Here is an 18,180-nt window from a genome sequence, read left to right as displayed (position 1 = left end):
GGAGGACACTGGCCCTGGGCCCCGCAGCTCGGCAGGAATTGCCCCGACCTTCCAGGGCGCCCCCCGTCTGCACGCGCGTTTGCCCAACACCCTAACCCCGCGGAGGCGGGGTGTTACCTCCTCTCTGGTGGAGCCGGGAGCCCGAGACCCGACTGTTCCCTCCTCTCCCCTGCTTGTGTTTCTCTGATATGGAAAGAAAAGGGTGGCACTTATTTAAGAAAGGAAAAAAAACACACACACACACACCTCTTTTTCTTCCCTACCTGAGGATCACTCTGCATCTAGTCATTTTCTGCTGGCCTAACCAGCCAGAGGGGATACCTGCGAGTGAAATGACAGGTACGTTAGAACCTATTAAAGGAAACTGCGTGCTTGTGGGTTGTATGAAGCCACCCGAAATTTAGAATAAAGCCCAATAAAAATTATGTGCTTTATTGGAACTTATTTACAGAAATGAAGACAAAAACAGATTTTTTAAACAAATAAGTGGACTGTCTGTTGGTCAGGAAGAAATTCTCTTTAACTTCCACTTATTTTTTTACGTTTTATTCGGATAGAGGCTAATAGCAAAAGCAGACTTCACAGTTCTTCACAAAAAGCAGACTGTCAGTGGATATTTAATTTTACCTAATGTAGTTTCCTTATCATGGAATGTGACAACAATGAAAGGAATGTTTAACTATAGCGTTGTATTTCAGGATGATTGCGTTAATTAATCATGAAAACGAGATTTACTTATTCTGTACAACACTGCTAGACATTTTTTACATATTGTAATCTGATTTGATTCTTGAACAGCTTGATGACTTAGATATTATTACCTGAGTTTTATAGATGATACAGAAACTTAAGTGATATTAAGCAACTTGCCTTAGGCCACACCACTAGTAAGTAATAAAGGTGAGATTTGTACCCAGATATAATTCCAGTGTAGGTGTGTTTTCTACTGTACTTTTCAGTGTGGGTACACTTTTTTTATACTTTATTATGAAAAATGTCAGTCTCATGGAAGGTGAGAAAAATACAATGAATACTGCAGTATGTAGTTTCAGTGATTAACATTTTTGCCATGTTCTTCCCCCCTCCTCCCTTCTTGTGTGTAAGCATTTGAAAGTAAGTTGTGAACACTATGACACTCAAATATTTCAGCATGCATTTTCTAAAACTAAAGATGTTCTACTAACCACAGTATTATTATGGACACCTTTCTAAAGTAACAGTCCATATGCAGATTTTCTTAGTCTCCAAGGTCTCTGGGAAATCCTCCTCCCCATTCAGTCAGGATTTATGCATTGCATTTGGTAATTATGCCTTTAGTCCCTTTTTTAGAAGACTGGTACCCATCTTTTTTTCTGACACTTAATTGACCAAACGAGTTGCCTTATAGAATGCCCCCACATTCTGGGCTTGTCTGTTTCCTAATGGTGTCATTTAATTTATTTCCCTATGCCCCTGAATTTTCTGTTAGGGGAAATTTGACCTAAAGAAAACTTGATTACCTTAAGGAAAACTTTCTTTGGCAAGAACATTTAATAGATGATGCTGTGTACTTCAAGTTACATCATATAGGAGATGTATAATGTCAGATTGCCACACTGTTAAGCATACTAAATGTGACCACTTGATGAAAGTGGTGACTTCCAGATCTGTTACAATAGGTGTGGTTTGCCTGTTTGTGATTTGTATGTGATTTGGGGTAATACTTGGATACCGAGCAAATATCCAATTTCTGCCTACCTTTTGCTCAGTGATTTTAGCACCCTTGGATGACTCTTGCTTAAATCAGTTATTTTATTGGAGATTTTCTTGTCAGAACGATTTCCTTCATTAACTAATAGTGAACTAAAGTTCCTCCTAAAAATGCAGAGAAAATTCTAATATTCTCCCTTTACTTACCAATATTCAGAGTAAAGAGCTGGGGAAATAGTCACCCCCAATGGTGGCAATGAAGGTTCTTTTTTCTTTGTTGTGGGGATACGGCTATGGACTCATGGGTTTTAATTTATTCCTTTTTTTAATAACCATTTTAGTCATTTTTCTTTTTGATGATCAAACTGTTCCAAATTAGGAAAGTAGGAACCCTTTCAAGCTGGCTTCTGTGTCTTTTTAACCCTCTGCTCACCATTAGCCTTGGAGTGCTTTCTGGCACAGGATATCCCAGGCTTGCCTTGTTACTTTCCTTGTTCCAAATCTGGAATGGGTGTCTATGGAATCTTGGTTCTTTTTAGTGAGAAATGGTATATAGAAACCAAGATCTGGACATTTGGCATATTCATTGCCGCTGAAGTGTCACTGCTTTCAGAAGAGAGAACTAAAAATGGGTTTTTGCTTATTTGTTTAATCATAAGTTCATAGCAGAATATCCAGTTCAAGTTTAACATAGATCTTTCCCTCTGATTCTATATTTGTCTCTTTTGTCTTAAACAAATATCTTGGTGCCTAATAAAATTACCATACTTGCTTTATTCTATGTATACATAAAATCATTTCAAAATTACCATACCTGTTTTACTACTAATAATAAACTTCTGAGTAAAGTTCAATATTTCTTTGCATTTATTTTTGTCCTTAGGATATATTACATGAAGTTTGTATAATCAGAGTACTTCCCATGTTCAGGGGTCACTTGAAGTACTTTTCTCTGTTTGGTTATGCTGCCAATTTGACATGGTTCATTGGTTTCATTTTTTATTTTAGGGTTTTCTTTTTTTAATTTTATTTTTGAACGTATAAAATATATACCAGGTTCAAAAGTCAAAATAATATTTTAAATAAGTATGTGTAAAGAAACCTCACCCAAATTATTTTTTAAGGTGAACTGTTCCTTACATTTGCCATACCTTTTAAAATCTGATAATATTCTCATATATCTTAACTGCAGAAGGGGTAACAGTGGACAAAGTGTGTTACATGAAGTTTAAATTTTGCAGTTAGACTATGATTTCCTCTGGCAAGGAGAAAGCACTACAACTAATCTTTAGAGGTGAGCAGAGAAGTGATTTCAAGCTCACTTTTACAAGCTTTACTTGAAAATCATGTCTTTAAAAGAGACATGTAGTTGGTAGAAGCTTTATGAATCCATCTACTTGAATGTCACACAACAAAACTGACATGCTGTCTGCAAATACAAAATGAAGATAGCATATATTGTTTGCATTGCGCAAAATTTGATAGAAATTATAATTATGCCTTCAAATGAGGACTTAAGAGGGAGCCATCAATGGTTGTCTAAAGTAGGCAGACTACAGTTAGGCAGTTTATAAGCTGCCTATCATCCAGCAAAAGATGCGCCCATAGTATGTTTCCCTCAGTGTACATACACCACCACTGCTTTTGGTAACTGAGCAAACATCTTTTTCCTTCAAGGGATGGTGTAGGAAAATGAAGAATGCATGTGCTTTGGGCCCTTGCCGCCTCATTTAGTCTTTAATCTCAGTAAAATAAACTGCCCAAGATTATTAGAACACATAAGGTGATGGGAAAAAAGGCCACCAACAGTAGCATAGATATGCATCCCCACATGGCAGCTGGAGCCTGCTATGGTAGACTGAGTGGACTAATACAGTGATGATGATTGCTCACATTTGTTGAGCCCTCTCAAAAAGCCAGCACTGTGCTAAGCATGTTATACATCTCATTTAAATCTCACCTTACCCTTTATTATTGGTACTGGTATCTTGCTTTGCAAGGTAGGGGCAGTATCCAGGTTTCACACTCAAGTCTGTTTTCACTGTTGTACTTAACTACTTTGCTGCATCTCACATCTAAATATAATCATAAAATTTGATATATTTTCACTCAGCACAAATTAATTTGAAGTATGTGACTGATATTTGTCCTGTAGCAAATGGATTACATGCCAAAGCGCTCATGTCTTTGTCATGTCTATTACGTGTATCCTTAGTTTGTCAGACCTTGCTTTGAAAAGTGCATTTAGATACCATTTTAATAGGCATTTTAAAAGTAGAGCATCAGAAATCAAGATGGATTGATGGATGGATAGATATGTGATTAAAACAAATGTAGAAGAATGTTCATGATAGAATCTAGGTATGGCTATCAAGGCATTTACCTGTAAATGTTCTTTAAATTTTGTTGTATCTAAAATTTTTCATAATAAAATTCTGGAGGTTTTAAACTAAGTCTTCATAACCTTGTAAAGGATAAAGCTGTCACCAAAAATGGTCAAGCATCAGACTGTTGTAAAAGGGTTTCCTTCGTTAGTTAGGAGGCTTAATTAATTTGGCTCCTTCCAACTATAATTTTAATATCTTTATTATATATATGAATATGTATGTATATTTTCCCTGTAGTTTCATGTTTTGTAGACTGCTGTTGAGCATATCTTTATATAAGCTGTATGGGCTGTTTTTACTGTAAATACAATCACATTCATGACTGAGACAGATAGTTCTCCAAGTACCTCAGAATGATTGCTTGAAATTTATCTCCTGTTAAGCTGAAAGCCACATTAGTTTTCCTTTGTTCTCTATATTAGAAAGACTTCACCCCATTTTAGACAATGAGCTGGAAATCTCTAGATTCCTAGTCACAGGATCTTAAATAGTGAATATACATGTGCCTTTAAAAATATAAAGATACATTAAATTTATATTACTCCTGCTTGAAGGGCACATGAGTATTATATTAATTTCTTCACTAACATTATTATTAGTGCCAAAGGTGACCTTAGCCAGCACATTTTTACATAACTGATCCTGTAGTAAATCACTGACTTGTATCACTGTGGTATTTCACATTGATAATTCTAATAAGAGTGAAAATTGGTGGATGAAACTTACTGTCTCACTTTTCTAGGACATCTTTGTCTCTATTTTGAATGTTCTTTTTTTAATCATACAGCTTTTTTTAAAAAACTTAAAATTACAAATATTTTATGCCCAAAGAATTTGTAATTTCAGTATTCCATATTGCTATCCTTCTACAGGTATTAAATAGTATATATTTTTTATGTTGACATGATTTGTTATTCACTTAGTTTTAATAGTTTTTGATGCATTCAACATAACTACAAACATCTTGGTAGCATATAACCAAGACTGTGACTCTCTGGAATCAGGATTTTGTGGAACTACTACCCTCTGGCTTCTGAAACAACTTCAGATAATTCCTTTTGAAAATTATTTTCTTTTAACTCAGATCTTAACCTAAGTATCTTCACCTACTATTTGCAAGTAAGCATATTCAGAACAACCCTCTGTTAAAATGTTTTATTTGTGCTGTTTGATAAAATTAGGAAATGTAAGAGTTTTCAGGGACTCAGACATACTTTGCTTCCATTTCATTTTTCTGTTTACTGATGTGTTTACTAGTATGTGGAGTACGTGTGTGTGTTTCTTCCACTTTTACGTTTTTCTCCTTTTTACACTTTGACTCACTGGGTTTTACTTTTTACTTGGCTCTTTGGTTTTCTTCCTTTCTGCTTTGGATTGTCCAACATTGGTCATTTCTTTTTTGTGGCTTCCCATTACTGTCTGAAGACAGTTTCTTTTATCTTTAGGGCCTTTTATGTGCCATATAAAACTATACAAACCCTACTTCTTATGAGAACTGTTCTCTGTTTACAGGAATCACTGGCTCTGTTTTGGGCCCACCTGGTATGTTTCTTCTTCATTTCTTCCACTAGGTTCACTTACCTTTACTTTGAGAGGCAGTCCAGTGTAGTGTTAAGAGTACAGCTGAGCATACCACCTGGGCTCGGATCTTGACTCTGGTATTTACTAGTTGTGTGGTGGTGGGCTGGTTCCTTTACTTCTCCGTGCTGCTGCTGCTGCTTTTTTTTTTTTTTAAACTGGTGAAGTAGAGATACCAAATGATATCTATCTCAAAAGGTAGGTAATTATTTAATTATTTAATGTGTAAAAAGTAGTTAGAACAATGCTTAGTACATATTAAATACTAAGTACTATGTAAGTATTAACTAATGATTATTGTTATTACTCTTCTAAAAAAATGATTCAAAGCCATTGATTATTTTTGACAATTTCTTGAGATTCTGTAACTCAAAAGCCATAGATTATTGCTGCTAGAAATTTGTGATCTCCAACTTCATTTGGGCCTTCAGTGCCTCCTAGCTGTCCTTTTTTTTTCCTCCACACATTTTTTCATGTTTTATTTTCCTCAAAATTCTACTTATATCACCTCTCTTGTAAGCAGTCTAGCCTCTACATATAACTTGAAAGGGAAATAAAATCCAAAGCTATCAGACGAGAACTCCCACTATTTCTCACCACCCACCTATAAACTTGACTGTAACTACACCCTTCCTTTACTTTTTTTTTCTATTACCGAGTCTCATTCGTTGATTCTTTTACTCAAACAGTGAATCCAACTTCTTTCTGCCTATTCAGAGCCCTTATGCTATCTGTTATTACCTATTTTCTCTATCTTAACTTTCTCTTCTCTGAGTCTTTTCCAACAACACTCAAAAAAAAAATTCTCTGTATATTTTAGAACAATTTTAAAAAGCTTACCTGGGGGAAAAAACATTCTCTAGTTTCTCCCATTCTATAAAAATACCAGTGTCCTCCCTCAAGCCCTTCTTTCCCTCCAGCTAACGCCTTTGCCCTATCTTTAGATTGAATTGTCTGTACTCAAAATTTTCACTTCCTCATTTCTGCATATTCTTTATCTTTGTCTATCACAATCCAGCATCTAACTCATTTTACCTCTCTATTATATGCTCTTTTAAGGTTATCAGTGACTCCTTGTGGATAAATTGAATAGACTTTTGTCTAAATCTTATTTGAACTATCAGCAGCTTTTGACCCTGTCATCCCCTCCTTGAAATACTCTATTACCCTTCATTTCTGGGACATTGTACCATCCTAGTCATTCTGTATATCTCTTTCCCAGGTTTTTCTTCTACTGCCCCCCATACTTTTCTTGCCACCTCTTCTTTTCCTTGGTCAGTCTAGCTAAAGGCTTATCAATTTTGCTTATCTTTTCAGAGAACTAAGTTTTGACTTTAATTTTTTCCGTGATTTGTCTATTTTCTATTTCATTTCTGTCTGAGCCTTATTTCCTTCCAATTATTTTGGGTTTGGCCTGCTCGTTTTCTAGCTTCTTAAGGTAGAAGCCTAGGCCGTTGATTTTTTTCAATTGTAGTGAAATACAATAAAAAATTGATCACCTTAACCATTGTTAAGTGTGCAGTTCAGTGGCGTAAAGTACATTCACATTGTTATGGAACCATCACCATCCATCCCCATAACTCTTTTCATCTACAAAGCTGTAATGTAATTCTGTCCTCATTAAACAGTGACTCCCCATTCCTGTCTCCCCCAGCCCCTGGCAACCACCCTTCTATATTCTATCTCTATAAGTCTGGCTGTTTTAGGGACCTCATATAATTGAAATCAGACAATGTTTGTCCTTTTGTGACCGGCTTGTTTCACTTAGCATAATGTCCTCACAGTTCATCCATATCATAGCGCATATTAGAACTTCCTTCCTTTTTAAGGCTAAATAATACTCCATTGTGTGTGTGTGTGTGTGTGTGTATATACACATCTTGTTTATCCATTTATCTGTTAATAGACATTTGACTGTTGTGACTAATGCTCCTATGAACATTTGTATACACGTATATGTTCATGTCCCTGCTTTTAATTCTTTGGGGTACATACCCAGAGTTAAAATTGCTAGGTTGTATGGCAATTCTATGTTTAATTTTTTGAGTAATCACCATACTGTTTTGCATAGAGTCTACACTTACATTCCCACCAACAGTGCACAAGGGCTCCATTTCTCCACATCCTGTGTCAACACTTGTTATTTTCTATTGTATTGTTTTTATAGTAGCCATCCTAATGGGTGTGAGATGATAGGGTATGTGGTGGTAGGCCATTGATTTTTAGACCTTTTCAAATATATATATTTAAAGCTATAAATTTTACTCTATGCACTACTTTAGCTGCATCCCACAAATCATGATAATGTACTTTCAGTATTACTCAACTTAGAATACTTTCCACTTTCCTTTATTGATTCCTTCGTCAACCTAGGGATTATTTAGAAGTGTGTTTTATTTAAAATAATGTGGAATTTTCTTGATAACTCATTGATTTCTAATTTGTTATTGTGATTAATGAGCATACTCTTTGTCCACTCATTCCTTTAAAATTTACTAAGATTTGTCTTACAACCCAGCATATGGTCTGTCTTGGTGAATATACCTTGTACTTGAAAAGAATGTATATTCTGCAGTATAAATATCAATTAGGTCAAGGTGGTTGATGGTGTTGTTTAGATCTTTTATGTCTTACTGTTTTTTCATTTTTTTGCCCAGTTCTATCACTTACCAAGAAGGATGTTAAATTTTCTAACTATTATTGTGGGTTATTTTTCTCCTTAATTCTGTCGATGTTTGCTTCTTCTATTTTGAAGCACTGTTATTAGTGCATATGCGTTTTTTATTGCTATACACCTTTATGTCTCTGGTAATGCTTTTTGTCCTGAAGTCTACTTTGATACTAAAGACAGCAAAATCTAGCATTCTTATAATTACTGTTTGCATGGTCTTTCTTCTAACATATCTTTCTTTTTATTTAAAGTAGGTCTCTTATAAAGAGCATGTAGTTGGGCATGCTTTTTTAATCCTGGTCTCTGCCTTTTAGTTGAAATGTTTATTAGTCCACTAAAATTTAATACAGTTAAATTTTACATTATTTTGAAAAGCAGATGTGTATTAGTTTGCTAGAGCTGCTGTAACAAAGTACCACAAATTAGATGGCTTAAAGAGAAATTTTTGTCTCAGTTCTGGAGGCTAGAAGCCTGCAGTTATGGTATCTGCAAGGTTGGTTACTTCTAAAGGAAGGAACTTAAGAGGGAAGGATCTCTTCTTAGCCTCTCCCCTTACTTTTGCTAGTGCCTTGGCTTGTGGCAGTTTAAGTCCAATCTTAACATGGCGTTCTCCCTTTGTGCATCTGTCTTTGAATTTCACTTTATATAAAGGTATTTTTATTACCTCAGTTTAATTTGATAACTTTTGTAAAGAGCTATTTCTAAATAAGATAACATTCTCAGGTACTGTGGATTAGGATTTCAACATATCTTTAGAGGGGACACACACAGTCAATCCTTAAGACACATCTAAGGTTGGCAACAGTGCAAAGGCATGTTAGGTAAAACCACTGTGCTTGTGTCCACATACACAGTGGGACTCCTGAGTACTTGGTGTGAACACTTAAAAACTCTTCAGGGAAACAAAGAGCTCTTAAATGCTAGTTGACTAAAACTGACTTGAACTTACTCCTGTAAGGATCCAAAAGACTGAATAAGATGCCTTTCTTGAAACTTGCTGTCTTATAAAATAATTCAATGTTAATAGCTGATACTGCTTAAGTACTATGATTGAATTCTTCTACATGGCACCATGATGGGGTGGGGAGAGGGGACTGGGAATTTGAATTTTTTGTCAGATCTTTCTTCAGATCTGGTTTTATTACTTATAAGAATGTGAGGGAGTTAACTTAACCTCCTGTTACCTCATTTATAACTGGATTTTAAAAGTCCTTTTCCAAGTATTATGAGACCAGAGTGAGATAAGAATACTTACTGGGAGTTACTCAATATATATTTACTTATTTTCCCTGATATGCAAATTAACAATCAGCATGACTCTGTGGCTACCAGCAAATAAGAGGAAATTCTAGTAGTTTAATGTTATTGGTTTGACTGATTTACTGTTTAACTCCAGGTAGATCTCAGTCTTTCTCTTTCTCAAAGCTCTGAATTAGAAAGGACTTTTTCAGGTAGTAAAATGATTAAAATCTTTAGTTGATTAAAAAGTGGCTAGTTAGGAAAAATTAAATAGTTTTTTACTCAGTTACAGTAATTCATTTGGAATTCTTCCTTTTCAGTAAAGACTTAAGGAAGACCCTTGGAGTTAACTATCGTCAGATGAGGTTACATGCACTTTTATTAGTGTTAATGTTCTCAAATATGAGTACTCATGAATCTATTCTAAAAAATATGGTTCCTTTCATGGAAAAATATAGACATTTAGTTTTGCTTAGATTGACAACATAGTGACAAGATTTTAAGAACAATTTATAATGAGGTACTATAATATTTGCCCCCAAAAAAACTTGATTCTAAAGGAAATAATAATGAATAATTTTTTAACAATAACTTTCTGGAGAAAGAGGTAGTTGAATTGTGATTTTCACTACTTCATTCAGATTTCTGTGTAATTTTAGCATAAAGCTTTTACTTTGAGTTACAACTCTTCCATTCGTAAGCGAGCTATATCGACAGGTTTTTTATAAAACGTTTGCATGTTGTACATAATAAACTTTTAAAAATACTTGTTTTGTCTCAGGTTTTATTTTGTTGTTCATCATTTGCAATTATACTTTTGTTAATAATGTGAATGAGCATAAAAGAATATGCTTATTCCAAAAATAAGCAATGTAAACCACAAACATTTATTCAACATTTTGAAAAATGCCCTCTCTGTGTTAGGCAGTTAGAGAATACACATAGGCTCAGCCTTTTTCCTCAAGTACCATAGAGTCTGTAAGAAAGCAAAATCTGTAGCAGTTCATTGATCACCTGTTGTACATAAAATACTCTACTGATCAACAGAGCAGTGATCCTTTTGTGTCCATAAAGGAATGTCCAGTGGAGAACCACTGCACTGTAATAAGCAGTGTTATTGATAAGAGTATACCGCATGTAAATGATTAAGAATCTCCGCTGATGTGTTCACATGAAGACTTGTGCACAAATGTTCATAGCAGCTTTATATGTAATAGCCCCAAACTGGAAACAACTCAAAAGTCTGTCAACTGTTAGGTGATAACCAGACTGTGGTATTTCCATACAATGGAATAGTAGTACTCAGCAGTAAAAAGGAACAGAAACTAGCAAGCCTAACAACATGGATGAATCTCAGAATCTCTAATTATATCCAGTGAGAGAAGCGAGATGAGTAAGAAAGTACATGATGTCTGATTCCATTTATATAAAATTTCTAGAAAATGCAATTAATCTAAAATGAAAAGCAAATTAGTGGTTCCTGGAGAAGGACAGGAAGGAGAGATTGTGAGAGGCAGGAAGAAATGTATAGGGGTCCTGGAAATGTTCCTTAATATCTTGGTGATGCGTGTGTCAAAACTGGTCTAATTGTACACTTTAAATGCATTCAGCTTATTGTACATCAGTTATACCTCAAGTATTTATAAAATGATTTTTTCAAAACACAGTTATGGTTGATTCCAAAAATATATTGGAATTGTCCTTGGAGAAACAGGGCATATACCCTGGTAAACTTAAATTGGTATTGTATCAAATGCGAGGTTAGTGGCCACAGCAGAAAATACTGCATAAATTCAGTGGAGGGAAAGACAGCATAGTTTACTAATAAAATGAGGAGAGGATTTAATTAAAGTCAGAGTACTCAACTTTGAGGCCCTGTTAGGCCACTTATTTTCCTTGATTTTTAAAGAATTTCCTTGTCTACTTCATAAGGCTTTTAAGATCCAAAGAAAATATATTTAAAAACACACTGTAATCTTAAAAGTGACATACAATGGAAGGTATTGCTGATATCTAGAGTGGAAGGAAGAACAAAATAGAGTAGTATTTGACCTCTTGAGAGCAATAAGGGAATTCCAAAAGGACTAGAGGTAGGAAAGTGGAAATATGTATAGTATGGTCAGAAAATGAGTCAGAATCAGTTTGACTGGAGCAGAGTGAATCATGTTGAAGAGTAAGGAGGGGAAGATAGGCTAAAGCATCTAAAAACTCAGTAGAGCATTGAGAATGTGAGATACACATTGAGAAAACGTAGCATCTGGATGTAAATTGCTGTTTAGCAGCCTTATGACTTTGGGTAAGTCATTTATTCTATGAGTTTCAATTTCTTCATCAATAATGGGAGATAATACTTATCTAAAGTATATGCATTGAAATCAGTCAGTACAAAAAATACAAGAAAATGCTGAAAAGAACTTAGTGTTCAGAGTTGTTCAGTGTGGTAGCTAAGGCATGAGGGAATGACTGCTGGCCTCAGATGATTGGATTTTAGGCAGTTTGAATAATGATTGAAGATTAATTCAAGGCTAATGAGCCCGAAGTTAAGGAGACCACTTAGGATTCTATTCAGGTAGCCCAAGGCTGTGGCTGATGGAGAAAAGAAAGGATGGATTTGAGATTAGTCTTAGTGACCAAGTCTGTGTTAGGAAGAAAAAAGCTGTATTCGTTTCCTGTGGCTGTTGTAAAAAATTACCACAAACTGGATAGCATAAACAACACATTTATTCTCTCAGTTCTGGAAGCCAGAACTTCGAAGTCAGTACCACTGGATTGAAATCAAGATGTTGTGGATACCCCCTCCCTCCAAAGGCTCTGGTGGGGGCCAGGAATCCCTTCTTGCCTCTTCTAATTTCTGGTGGCTGCAGGCATTCTGTGGCTTGCAGCCACGTCACTCCAGTTTCTGCCTGTCTTCACATCACCTTTTCTGTTATGTGTATAAGATCTTCTACATCTCTCTTGTAGGAATACTGAAGATTGTATTTAGGGACCACCTGTATTTAGGAATATCCAGACAAATCTCCTTATCTTGAGAAACTTAATGAAACCTTCAGAGTCTTTGCCATAAAAGTACCATTTGCAAATTCCAGGGATTAGGACATGGACATTTTGTGGGAGTGACCTTTTTAGTCTACCATAGAAGTAAAGGTGACTCCCAAGTTTTTGTGTTTTGGAATGGCGGTATTGCTGGCCAGAGAACTTCAAGAGGAACAGTTCATTTGTGAGAAATGATGATGAATTCATTTGGACTTGTTGAAGTACCTGTGAGACATCTGTATATGGATATTCATTTTATGTATCAGAAAACTATGAATCGAGTGACAAACACTAAGGACATTTATTATTTCAAACAAAAAAATCCTAGAGTAAGACAACTTCAGAGTTAGTTACTCTGCAATTCAGTGACATCATCAAGGACCTAAATTCTCAACTTTTTGCTTTGCCATCATTAAGTTAGTTCTTATGGTTCCAAGGTAACCTCCCACAATTCTGAGCCTTAAATTCAAAGATGAAAACACCTAGCTGGCTTGTTTTGTGTGTCTTTCTTTTTAATCAGCAGGGAGACATGGGCCTAATCCCTGAAGCTCTCCCTAGCAGGCTTTATTCCTCTGAGACAGATGAACATTTTAACATTTTCTTGACTTTTACCTAAATAGACCTATTATGTCTATGATACAGTCAGTCCTTTATGATTATCTTAAGTGACAAGTGGACTTTACTACTCTTTGATGTGCAGATTTGAAGATACAAAACCATCTTTCTCTGGCCTGGGTCAGAAGTTTAAATAGCAGCCCATTCACCTTGCTAATCCTCTTCTAAGTTCTTGTCTACAAGACAGGGCAGCATTATGGCTTAATATATTCCTGTTACCTCTGTATTTACTGTGAATTGGTGTTGGATCTAGAAACTTGGTGAGATTTTTGTTCAGTCTTTTTTGCAATGTCTTATTGCTCTCTTTTTGTGAAGTCATAAACCTTGATGACTAATGCCTCTTAAGGGGCAGGGGGGAGAGGCACATGAAAAATGGTGTTCTAACTCTGCTGTTCCTTCTTTATTTATTAGCTGGAATATTTCTATAAAGAGAAACCTCTTTCATATTCTATTTGATTGCTCAAAACTACCATTTGTATTGGAAAGGCAGGATAAATGCTTTATTCTTTCCCCCTGTTTAAAACCAGTTTTCAAAATAACTTTTTGGTTTATTAGCATCTTTAAAGGTGACAGATTAGCTTTGTTTTTGTTTCTAGTGTCATAGGAACTCATGAATTTAAACATATTTCATGTGTTTCAGTTTGTCCCATTTTTTGCCATTGAGAACCTCCTCAAATTGACTTGGGTTTTGGCATATCACTGATAATCTTTGATAACTTCTTTGCATATCTACTAAGATGTTCCAGGTGGACATTTACTGCCCCAGAAGAGCAATCAGCCTTTTTTCTAAGGAGCCATGATTCCTTTTAATGGGAAATGATATTTGGAAGCCAGTCTGGGTGCTAGGGATATTCAGTGCTGAAATTTAACTACATTATTAATTCATACTGATGCTTTTAATTAAAAATTCAAGGCTGTAAATTCAAACTGCAACTTTACCTTTAACCACTGATGATGGATAGATAGAGGCACTTTATATAGCCAAACCAGGTAGTGATTTCATGACATACATTTACCCACTCACATATTTCACTGCCTCTTTTGTGTATATTATGCTAAATATTGGACAGGATCAAAATATAAATTAGATGCTATAAAATATTTTCACTGAATCTTTTTGCTCTCTGCCTGCCCCAAGCTTCTCACAACTGCCTTTCTGCCCCTCCTCCCCACACATTCTTTAGATATCTTCAGCTCTAATAAATTCAACAGAATGAAGCTTAATCGGTGACTTACATAAAATCCAGTGTTTAGGTTCAGCTCTAACCTCTCCCCTGAACTCTAGACCAGGATGGGCAACTTCATATATCAGTTTACACTGGGATACTCCTCTCAGAAGTATTTCAAATTCAGTGTGCCTAAAACCAAAATGTTTCTTTTCATTCATCATTAACCCCCACCAACACCAGCTCTTCCTCTCTTACTCTCTATCTTGTTTGGTGAAAACACCATCCCTTCAGCCATCCATGTTGGAGACCTAGGGCTACATTCTTCTCTCCCAGCTACTCCCCCACCCCATCCCCAATACAAAATCATGCCCAGGTCATTTTTACCTCCTAAATATTTCTTAGATGTCTGTTCTCTATCCTCACTGCCACTGACTCAGTTCAATTTTGTCTTATCATATATTTGTACTATTGTAACAGCCAACCTCCAGTCTACCCTCTATATTGCTACCAGGATAATCTTTTTAAAATGTAGATGTAAATACACTACTCCCCAGTGGCTACCCATACCTATTGCATAGTTCTCTAGGTCTTTAGCATTGGCATAAACATAAGTGCCTTTGAAAGAAACAGTATTCCAAGTATCAATTTCTTCTATAAAATCAGGTTATTATCTTACCTCATGTGAGACAACATATCTAAAGGTCCTGCTGTTACATCTACTACTTTACACAGTCAACTAGTACAGACACTTCATATATGAATTTCCACCTGGATATTCCTCTTAGAAGCATCTTAAACTCTATATGTCCCTCTCCCTAACCTTTTCTGTCCCTGATTCGTTTTAATTAGAATGTAGGGTAGAAATGAAATGATCTCAGTTCAGTTTTAGCATAATTAAAACCTTATTAGTATCATTTGGAAAGTTAGTGTCCAGTTTTGAGATGTGGCTGGATATTTAAATTTGCAAATTCTTATTAAATACCGCATCCTCCCAAATTAATTTCAAGGCCAGCGGTCTCATTACTTTCTCTTTAATCATCTTAGCAGCCACCTCACTTTATATGCTAAGAGCTGCTCCATTTTAAGGTCAAATCCTCTGATAATTTTTATCAGTTAATCTTTATATCAGAATATACCCATTCAATATGTGCTCTGTGTCCTATAAGAAATAGAGTAGACATTTTGAAATTTGGTCTCCATTTCATTTTATTCACACTTTCCTAAGGTAATAATCATAGCTAACATTTATTCAATGTTTATGTCAGGAATTGTGCTAATTCAGTCCTCTTGACTGTCTTGAAAGTGTAATTTCCATTCTTGTTTTACATTTGAGAAAACTGAAACGGAGAGGTGAAGTAACTTGACTTAAGATTTAATGCCTGAATGGTAAATGGAAGAGTCAGAATTCAAAACCTAAGATTTATCTCACTGAAACCATTCTGTTTTAACAGTTGGTCTGTATACCATATTTGGCAAATATTTTTCAACCCAACTGCAAAACAAAATTATAGGGTTTTTTCCTCCTTAAATTGTTTAGCGACCAGTTTCATAAACATATGTATACTGTTTCATAAGTAACTTGGAATAAAAGGAATGGGAAGGAAGCTATTTTTGAATTACTCACTAGTTCAAATTGCAAACTGTTGCAAAATACATTTTTATTACTTTTGAATGCTACATTAATTCTACATTAATTGGAATTAAGTAATATTTACCTACTCAAGAATTTCTCGTAAGTTCCAAATTAAATATATAACTTTACACATTCATATTCATCTACACACATTTAGAGAGATATGAGGGTCTTTTTTAATAGAATTACCTAATTTATAAAAATTTCAATGTATACTTCTGGCTTTCTGTCCATCTCATGTATGACTTTTCAGATAATGTAATTTCATCCCGTTTTGCCATAGTGTATATTTTTGCAATATTTCCAAATTATATTTGTCCATGTAATTTTTTATTATAGAGTATATCATGAGACTGAGTTTTCACAGACATGTGTTGGAAAATTCATGTAATAAATACATGGCATACAGGGCATTTCCCAGTCTAATCTCCGTCTTCCTCTCATCCCATACCTCCATCTGTATCAGATTTTGTACCATATATGTGTAGCCATTACATTGAACAAACATGATTTATGGAAGGTACTCAGAATCCATTTTATTTTTGTCTTCAGCTGTCCCTTTAAATTTATTCTACAGGGTTAGTGCTTTCTCCATTTCCTTGACGAGCAAGTCTTAATAACTTTTCTGGTCACTTTCACGAATAGAAACATTATTTTCAAGAACTAATAAACTTAATTCAGAGTTGAAGGTTCCCCTCCTTGACCACCTCAGGCCTACTACAGGTCTGCAGTGAAACATGAGGTTTGTTTGGCTTCCTTTTTCTCTCCCTTTTCCCCCCTTTGCCCTTTTATTCCTGTTCATTTGCTGACTGTGATTTTTGGCCCCTCCAGGATTGGGAGAGGTAGGGGTTGACTAAGAAGAAAAGGTCTTCGTTAGCAGTGGTAGCAGCACCACCTGATGTTGATGAAGCATTTATTTCGTGCTAAGTACTTTGAAAGCACTTTCCATATGTTGGCGCAGGTAGTCCTCAGAAGGGGTATTCTGTTCTCCCTGACTTACTGCTGAAGAAATTAAGGTGTAGTTTAGTGACTTGCCTAAGGTCCCACAGCTACAAGGAGCAGCACTGGGATACACACCCTGCATTCTCGCTCCAGAGTCTCCTCTCAGCCACTCCAGGTTTTGCTTTTATACAGTGTTGGGAGACGGTAAGCATACATCCTAGTGTTGGCCAGAGTTTAAATCAGACTCGTATCCTTTAGATTTTTTTCAAGTGTGATTCATTTTCCATAGAAGTGAAATAAAGGGCAAACTTGCCTCAACCTCTTTCCCTTACATGGAGATAGGAGGGAGTGGGATAGGGTTTGCAACTCTCAATGGACTGATCACTCTCTGCAAAAATCTTTCTCATATGTAACTCTGAACATTGAAGGTGGGTGTAACTCAAGGTTGAAAAATAGGTTTTCCTCTGTCTCCTTGTATAGGTGGCCTTGCACCTCACTTTGGAACATAGTATCTGTTGTTTGGGGCCTCTACCCAAACCAAGATTGAAATGTTTTCAACACCCTGCTGCACATGTTCTCCAAACATACTGTTAATTTATTGCCTTCACACCTTTGTTCATACATATGGTCCCTGGATTATGAGTGTCACTTGCTTGAAGGCATGTTCCTTCCTGAACCAGTTATTCCCTTGAATATGATGAAAGCTACCATTTTTCTGTGTAGTTTCAGAAGGATCATGGCCCCTTAGGGAATCCAGGAATCTCTAGTTAAGACCTCATATACGTTTATGTATTTCATAAAGGTGATTATAGTCTATATAGTCTATATAATTTCATCACATTTTTTCACTAGAAAATAACTGCCACTACTGAGTGTTCACTGTATATCAGTAATTGTACATTCATTTAATACTCAGAACCAAACATTTTTCCAGGTCAGTTAAATATTCATCATCTTTAACACCATTTTTAACTGGTAGCTATATATTTGAGGCATTTGAAATCTCCTTTATCTAGAGATAATTTATAAAAAAGTATTCCCCCCAAGTTTGCTTTGTTTTGCATTTATTTTAATAGTCTCTTTAAAAAGAAAAGTTATTTATCTTAGGTGAAATAATTGATGTACGTAGTTTGTTTCTGCATTGGAAAAGTGTACTGTGATCTAAGAGTCAAAAGACCCAGATCCTAGCTTTGGTTGTCATTTGTCAGTCACTTCTCTGAGCAT

At 35.6% G+C, this 18,180-nt stretch overlaps 1 protein-coding gene across 6 annotated transcripts in view; it reads left to right on the top strand.

Annotated features, from left to right (window-relative positions):
• ZBTB44 (zinc finger and BTB domain containing 44) overlaps window positions 1-18,180 on the top strand; it is a 45,200-nt gene that overhangs the window by 546 nt on the left and 26,474 nt on the right. The window lies entirely within an intron of this gene.

Source organism: Camelus bactrianus, chromosome 33 (genome assembly GCF_048773025.1).
Source record: "Camelus bactrianus isolate YW-2024 breed Bactrian camel chromosome 33, ASM4877302v1, whole genome shotgun sequence".
Taxonomy (NCBI): domain Eukaryota; kingdom Metazoa; phylum Chordata; class Mammalia; order Artiodactyla; family Camelidae; genus Camelus; species Camelus bactrianus.
Note: the sequence above shows the minus strand (reverse complement) of the source record. Positions and strands in the feature narration are given on the sequence as shown.